At 31.7% G+C, this 8,139-nt stretch overlaps 1 pseudogene across 1 annotated transcript; it reads left to right on the plus strand.

Moving 5' to 3' along the window:
* Positions 1-6,756: 6,756 nt before the first annotated feature.
* Positions 6,757-7,658, plus strand: LOC105299362 (annotated as a pseudogene). Its single transcript, XR_896520.1, has one exon. The product of XR_896520.1 is annotated as a methylsterol monooxygenase 1 pseudogene (transcript).
* The last annotated feature ends 481 nt before the right edge of the window (positions 7,659-8,139 follow it).

Genomic DNA, 8,139 nt, shown 5'->3' on the forward strand with positions numbered 1-8,139 from the left:
AGAATTGAAAATATATGTTCACACAAGAAATTTTACATGAAAGTTCGCAGCAGCATTATTCATAATAGCTAAAGATGAAACAACTCAAATGTCCATGAACAGGTGAATTAATAAAAACGGAATATTATTTAACAATAAAAAAGGAATGAAATACTGATACATACTACGACATGGATAAAATTTGAAAACATGCTAAGCGAAAGAAGTTAGCCACAAAACCACATATTGCATGATTCCACTGATGTGAAATCTTCAGAAAAAGTAAATCCATAGAGAGAGAAAGTAGATTAGTGGTTGTCAGGAACTGAAGGTGGGGAAGAATAGAGACTGACTGCTAATAGACATAGGGTTTTGTTTGGGAGTGATAAAAATGTTTTAAAATTAGACAGTGGTACTGGATACATAATTTTGTGAGTATACTAAAAACTATTGAATTTTATACTTTTAAATTGTTAATTCTATGGTACATGAATTATACCTCAATAAACTTGTTATAAAATAAAACATAAGAAAAAACATGTAGGATAAAGATAAAGCCAGCATGAGAAAATGCATAAACTCAAATGCATTTGTTAGGAGAAAATTGAAAACTAATGAACTAGTTTTCAACTCAAGATAGTAGGAAAAGAATGACGGACTAATCCCAAAGAAATAGAAGGAAGAAAGTAATTTGGGTAAGAATAAATAATAACAGAAAACAAAAGAGACTATGAATAAAACTAAATTTTAGGTGTTTAAAATTTCTTTAAAAAGAGTAAAAAGTTAAAAATCTCCTGTTATGACTAAGTATAAAACCCAAATGTAAACTAGGAATGGGAAAAAAAATTCACTACAGATATAGTAGAGATATTGTAAATTGTAAGAGATTCTATGGGATACTTTAAGATGGAAAATTTAAATTCTTAGAAAAATGGTATCTTTTTCTAGAAAAAATGTATAAAACCTTTATGGAGAAAATTATAAACATCTATTTAAGACAAATGAAGACTTAAATATTTGGTGGAAATCTTCCACCATACTTTCCAGTGGTAACTTTCCCTATGGTAACACTTTAGGACTTTCTTCACATTCCTTAAGTGAGTTTTTGATAGAGAGATGCTAAGTCTGACATTCGTACCATTTCTCTGCTCGATGGAGGTAATCTATTAAAATGCTCCAAGCAGTGGAGCTTTATCCTCTTTTCTTGTCCATCATAACTTTAGCTGACGTGAAGTAACAAAGATGAATGGTGTGTCTACTTTGCAAGCCCAAACCTTCCCTACATGCCAAGGTCTTTTCCATTGTATGGGGAAGAGAGTAGAAGAATGTTAGCAAACCATGTCTCTACAGATCTACAGCAACATGTTATTGATAACCATTTTTATCAATAACAAAAGTGATATCTTGATCACCATTTATTCATCTCCTATAGAGCACTCTGGGAGGGAAGTGGGGGGACTTACTTCATATCTCCTAAAATCCCAGCACTAATAATAATATTGAGTGCTTTCTAGGTGCTATGCACTATTCTAAGTATATTTTGCGAATTAACATTCTTAATCTCCCCATAAAACTTTGAGGTAGGTACTATTATTAGTCTTCATTTTGCATATGAGGAGAATGAGGTACACTAGGTAAATGAAAGTATATATCATCTCATGAATGGAAAGATGCAATAAAATAGAGAGGTCAATTCTCTTCCAAATTGTTCTAGAGATTCAATGTTAACCCCAAATCTCAACAGGTATTTTTATGAGAAGAGGAGAAACTAGAATAAAATGCAAGCATATTCAAGATTTTGAAGAAGAATAAGGATAGGGATATTAATCTTCTTGGATATTAAACTTATAAACAGGTGTGATTCATAAATAAATAGATTGATTATTGGAGCAGATTAACAAGTTCAAAAATAGAACCAGTGTCTATGAGAACTTGGTGTATTACATAGTAAAGGGTATACTAGTCTGATAGCTATCCGTATGAAATAGTAAAGTAAGCCTAAATAAATTAGGAACAATAAATTAGGTCTTACTTCACAAGTTCACAGATTTAAATCTGTGCTAATTAAAAGTATAAGTATGAAAAATAAAACTTTAAAAACTTTTTAAAAAATTTAATCACATCAAAATTAAGTGTCTAGGCAATAAGAGATGCCATATAGAAAATTAAAAGACAAATCACCTACCAAGAGAAGATACATGCAATGTCAAAAATTTTTTTAGCTGTTCAACGAAATCTATCTTTTTTAAAGCATTTTATTTTATTGTTAGTGTCAAGTGTAATGTAAAATTTTTAAGATCCAGTATCCCTAGTGTAAATTTCCTAGAATCATGCAAATCAACTTGAAAAAGACTATTTTTTCAAATGGGCAAAAGATAACAATAGATCATTCACATAAGAATGATCAATAAATATATGAAAAGATTCTCTTTCTCATCGACAAAGGAAAATAATATGAAACAATATTTTACACAGAAAAGATTGGCAGGAAATTAAAAGTCTAATAACACAAACATTGAGAAGTACGTGGGGAATTACATACCCAAAATTAGAAAATTTGGCAATATCTAGTAAAATAGGAAATGCACATGTCTTACAAACTAGCAATTCTACTTCTAGGAATTTATCTAGAGTCTCACTCTCACATCTCCACTGGAAATCTATACAAGGGTATTTCAAGTAACATTCTTTAATTTAGAAAAAATTTGGAAGTGACCTAAATGTTTACTAACAGACCAATAGATAAAAAAAAAAAAAATTGAAGTATATTTACCCAGTAGCACATGAACATCTCGAATAAATGAGATTGTTCTAAATGCACCAACATGATTAAATCTGAAAACCAACAAATCTCAAAAGCAATGTGTCAAGATAGACTTATACACATTTTTATAAACCATGAAACAAAATTATATTTTGTTTATGGATACAAACACATGTAGTAAGAGCATAAAAATATAGACCTACTTCAGAATGGTGATTACCTTTGAGGCTCAGGGAAGGAAATAAGGAAGAGAAGTTTTCATCTTTACCTGTTATACTTTATTTCTTAAAAGAAATTTAAGGCAAGAGCAGCAAAATGTCAGCACATGTTGAAACTGGTTAATAAGCATCTAAATCTCTACTGTTGCCACCAATTTTCATAATTTTATATAATTTAATAATGTAAAAAACAATATTTATAAGCTTTATTTATTTCTGTGTTCTTCAAATTTTTAAGTCATCAGCTAAATTAACATTCCTTAAGCACATATGAGAAAAGTATTCCTTAAAAACCGATAATAAAAAAATGAAAGGATTAGGAAGTACAAACTGGCAGTTACAAAATAGTCACAGGGATGTAAAATACAAGATAGAGAAAGTAGTCAATAGTATTGTAATAACTATGTAAGGTGCCACGTGGGTACTGGACTTGTCAGGGGATCACTTTGTAAGTTATATAAATGTCAAACTACCTTAAACTAATATAATATTAAATCATAAAAAATAGTTTTTAAACTAATAATAAAAAGTAACAAACTTTATTTTTCTCAATTGTCACTATGATATCAAATATAAAATTGTGAAGAAAACAAAAAAATGTATGAATAAAACACTTCAAAGTGGTTTTGAATTCTTTTTTAAAATTCAAAAAAGAATTTTCTATATCTTTATCTGATGTAGAAATGAACTTGAAGGCTATAAGGGAAAAAAGAAGACCATGATTTATCCCCATCTAGAATGCACTGCTTAAATAAACCCGGAAGTGGCTGTTCAGTGTTTTCTTAGAGGACTTGAGTGACTTACTTAGACATTCGATATTTGAAACAGGAAAACTGGCTTTCAGGCACATCTTAGGCCTGAATTCCAACTCATTTCTTTCTGGTAGGACAAAGTTCCCATGTGCCCAGCTTCTAAAATGTTATCCTAGTAGACTTGAAACTAAGATGAAATAATATTGAATATCAATTGTAATTGAACAATTAAAAAAAGGAGAAGGTGAAGGGGAATAAGAGATTCAAATTTCCAGGTATAGAACAAGTAAGTCATGAGGATGAATGTACTGCATGGGAAATATAATCAATAATATTGTGATAGCGTGTGGTGTCAAATGGTTGTTGGACTTATGGTGATCACTTCTTTAGATATAGAAATGTTGACTAACCATTGTGTACACCTGAAATTAATATAATATCGTATGTTAGCTACATTTTAATAAAAATCTTTAAAAAATATTATCTTAATTTCACCTGCAGAAATTAGATTGTCCAATTTATGTGTGGGGAGTTAGAAATTTTTCACTTGACTTTCTATATATAATGTGTGCCTTCTTGCAGCAGGGCCCTTTGGTGATCATAAACATTGAAAAGATTACGGAGTCCTCCCACTCCATTGTAATTCAAAATTTTATTATAACACAAAACTTCCATGCATGCTGAAATTAAGAGTTTCTTTCTATATTTCTATATTTTCTATATTTCAGAATTTCTAAAATTCTAGAAAAGTATGTCAAAGTTAACTTTATTTTTAGGGAGAGGGTACCCTTACTTTGTTGATGCTTGAGCATATCATAATCTTTTGAGTAGTCCTGCACTGCCTCAGCTATCAATAAAGCTAAAGGGCTCGTTAAGGAAACGAGCCCTCATTTTAATCTAAGTGACAGAGAAAGCTACTAGGGCTTCTAAGTTTTCTCACTGGTTTCTGGACTCAGATTTTAGTCTGAAATAGCAGACGCTCAAGTAATTGAATGAATAGCCCCACATGGCTGAAGCCTAACATTGAAATGTTCATTTACACTCTCTCTTCCTCTGCCACAAAACTAGAATGTAAGACATCAGTGGAATTTGGACCTACGACCTTCTCAATACACTGCATGAACCCTTTTTGAAAAGACTGTACTCTTCAGCTTCAGGACAGCTTTTGTTGTGTTTGATATGGTGCAATGACTAAAATAAGAGTGCCGAAATGCCTTTCCCAGCCAATGCTACAGATCTCTGCAAATAAAGGTCATGTAAAAATATGCTCATTTAGGGTTCTAAAAGGTTAATTGTAACTACGGGTATGGCTTTAAACCAATTAATTTTAAGCCCATGCAATCTTACCAAAGGGCTTTATATTTTTATAAACTTGTTTCAGCTATCTTTTTGAGAGCAGAGACTGTCTCTCTCTGTGATATTCTGCATTGTACCCAATGAAATCGTGGGTGAAACGTTCAGTTGTTATGTTGCAAATCATAAGTCACCTGTTTTCAAGTTACATAAAGATATTAGAACGTATATATTCACATAAATTCACATAAATCTAAAAGGTCAATATACTGATTTAAAAAAAAGCACTAAAGGAATCACATGCAATACTACAGTAGGAAATACCACTTGAGACCTTTATAAAACACTTTCCTTTCCTTTTTTTTGAGACTCCAAATCCGTTTAGTATATCCAAGAACTCTATCAACCAACTTGTCAATTAATCAATGTTACTGAGTCCCTGTTATATGAAAAAAAATCTTTACAGTTACTACGAGGAATATAAAAAGCATATAGTAAGGTTTTTGCCTTGAAGAGATTTATAATTTAGCAAGGAAGAAAAGGCTTAAGTACATTAAAACATAAATTGCAACATAAGAAAACAATACAAAGCAGACAGAAGCAATACATGGTCAGTGGTATAAACTCTAAAACATAATGCTTTCATAAAAGAAAAAAAATCATTGCAGAAGAAAACTTTGTATGTGAAAATTTCATGATTTAACCAAGAAACACTGAAGGACAAGCAAGCCGCAGACCAGTTAGGCAAGAGAGTTCCCTCGCTCTGATGTTAAGACAACACTAAGTCAAAACTATTTGGCTATTTATATGTCTTCAAGGAGTCAGTCTCTGGGGAGACCGAAAACATATACCACTCAAAATATTGAAAATATTGTGTAATTAAACTTAATTGAAATTTTTGTCTTTTCTCTTTTTAAACACAGATATAGAAGGCTGAGATAATCGTACACCTCAGTTGATAATACGCTATCAAAGATGGTGCAATGCCCCTCTCTCTCCCTCTTTCTTTTTAAATTTTGCAGTTACTTATACCCTTTATACCCATGTTTCACTCCCTTTTCCCTCTTCCCTCATAGATAGCCATTCTGATGTATTTGATGTGTTTAACATGTATGGTTACATTTGCATGTGTTTTTACAAAACAGATATCATTTTGTCTGCATGTATTTTTTGTAACTGCTTTATCAAGATATAATTCACACACCATACAATTCACTAGTTTAATGTGTACAATTCAATAGTTTTTAGTATATTCACAGTTGTGCAACCATCACCAGAATCAATTTTATCATTCCCAATGAAACTCTGTACCCATTAAGTAGTTACTCTGCAAACCCCCTCTGCCCAGCTCCTGGCAACCAACCACTAATCTGCTTTCTGTCTCTATGGATGTGTCTCTTTTCGACATTTTACTAAGGAGAATCATACAGTATGTGGCTTTTGGTGTATATCTTCTTTGGAGAAATGTTTATTCTAATACTTTGCCCATTTTTACATTTGGTTGTCTTTTATTATTGTGTTAAAAGAATTCTTTATATTTTCTAGATACAAATTGCTTATCAGGATTTTTTTTTTTTAAATTTCTTGATAATGTCCCATGAAACACAAAAGTTTTCATTTTGATGAAGTTCAATTTGTCTATTTTGTTGTTGTTGTTGCTTGTACTTTTGATGTCATATCTAAAAAATGATTATAAAACAGTCTCCACACAATCATCCAGGTGAGGGGTCAGGAAGAGAATTTCTTAGAATTATAAAGCTGTCTGCAGAGATTTGAAAAATGGCAATAAATGGAAGTGTCAGCATCTTTAGTTCAGCATCCTTGACTGTGGATTATGCAGTTTTACCTTTAGCTGAGAATCCTCTGCAAAAACCATTGAAAAATGCTTGGAACTATATGTTAGATAATTATACAAAGTTCTAGATTGCAATATGGGGATCCCTGATAGTTTATGAGGCCCTTTATTTCTTGCTCAGTTTACCTGGATTTTTGTTTCAATTTATACTTTACATGAAAAAGTATAAAATTCAGAAGGATAAACCAGAAACATGGGAAGTCCAAAGGAAATGCTTTAAAGTACTTCCCTTTAATCCTTTTGTATCCATCTTCCTTTGATTTGTGGAACTTATTTTAGAGTATTTCAACATTCGTTAGGATTGGGAAAGAATGCCAAGATGGTATAGGCTTTTGGCAAGATGCCCTGGTTGTGCGATGATTAAAGGTACCTGGCACTATTTCGTACATAGACTCTTACACGACAAAAGAATATATAAATATATTCATGAAAGTCATCATGAGTTTCAGGCTCCATTTGGGATGGAAGCTGAATATGCACATCCCCTGGAAACGCTAATTCTTGGAACTGGATTTTTCATTGGAATTATTCTTTTATGTGATCATATAGTTCTTTGGGCATGGATGGCCATTCATTTGCTAGGAACTATTGATGTCCACAGTGGTTAGGATATTCCTCTCAACCCTTTAAATCTCATGCCTTTTTATGATGGTTCTTGGCATCATGATTTTCACCACATGACCTTCATTAGAAACTATGCTTCAACATTCACATGGTGGGATAGGATTTTTGGAACAGACTCTCAATTTATTGCCTACACTAAAAAGATGAAGAAGATTGAGAAAAAGACTGAATAAATATGTAAACCTTCTTGAAGATACATATTTTTCCTGAATTAAAACTAGTAGTTAACATTGCTTCTAGGGAGTAGAAATAAACATGTGTCTTGGCAGTTAAATGATGAAAAAAAAATAACCTTTATCTTTCTAGTGGGAACTTTTTCTACTTTCCATTCAAGTTTCGTATATGTAGAAATAAGTAAGGACATTTTAAAGGCCATGTTCTTAACTTTACAGAAAGGTTTACATAAAGTAAATGGAAGAAGGATGAATTTATGTCTTTCCCTCAGTAATACTGTGGGCCTAAAATTGAAATTGGTCTTTAATTCTTTAAAATATATAGTGGCCATTTCAAAAACTCTTAATAGTGGATGTTGGCCTCATCTTGAACTTTAAACATTTTTTAGGATTTGCTTAAAGATCAAAATATGGGTTGAATGACATCATCTGATGCAATATGAGTGGGGCTGCAAAATCAAGAATAGCCAACACCAAGAAT

This window comes from Pteropus vampyrus, unplaced genomic scaffold (genome assembly GCF_000151845.1).
Source record: "Pteropus vampyrus isolate Shadow unplaced genomic scaffold, Pvam_2.0 Scaffold181, whole genome shotgun sequence".
Classification (NCBI taxonomy): Eukaryota; Metazoa; Chordata; class Mammalia; order Chiroptera; family Pteropodidae; genus Pteropus; species Pteropus vampyrus.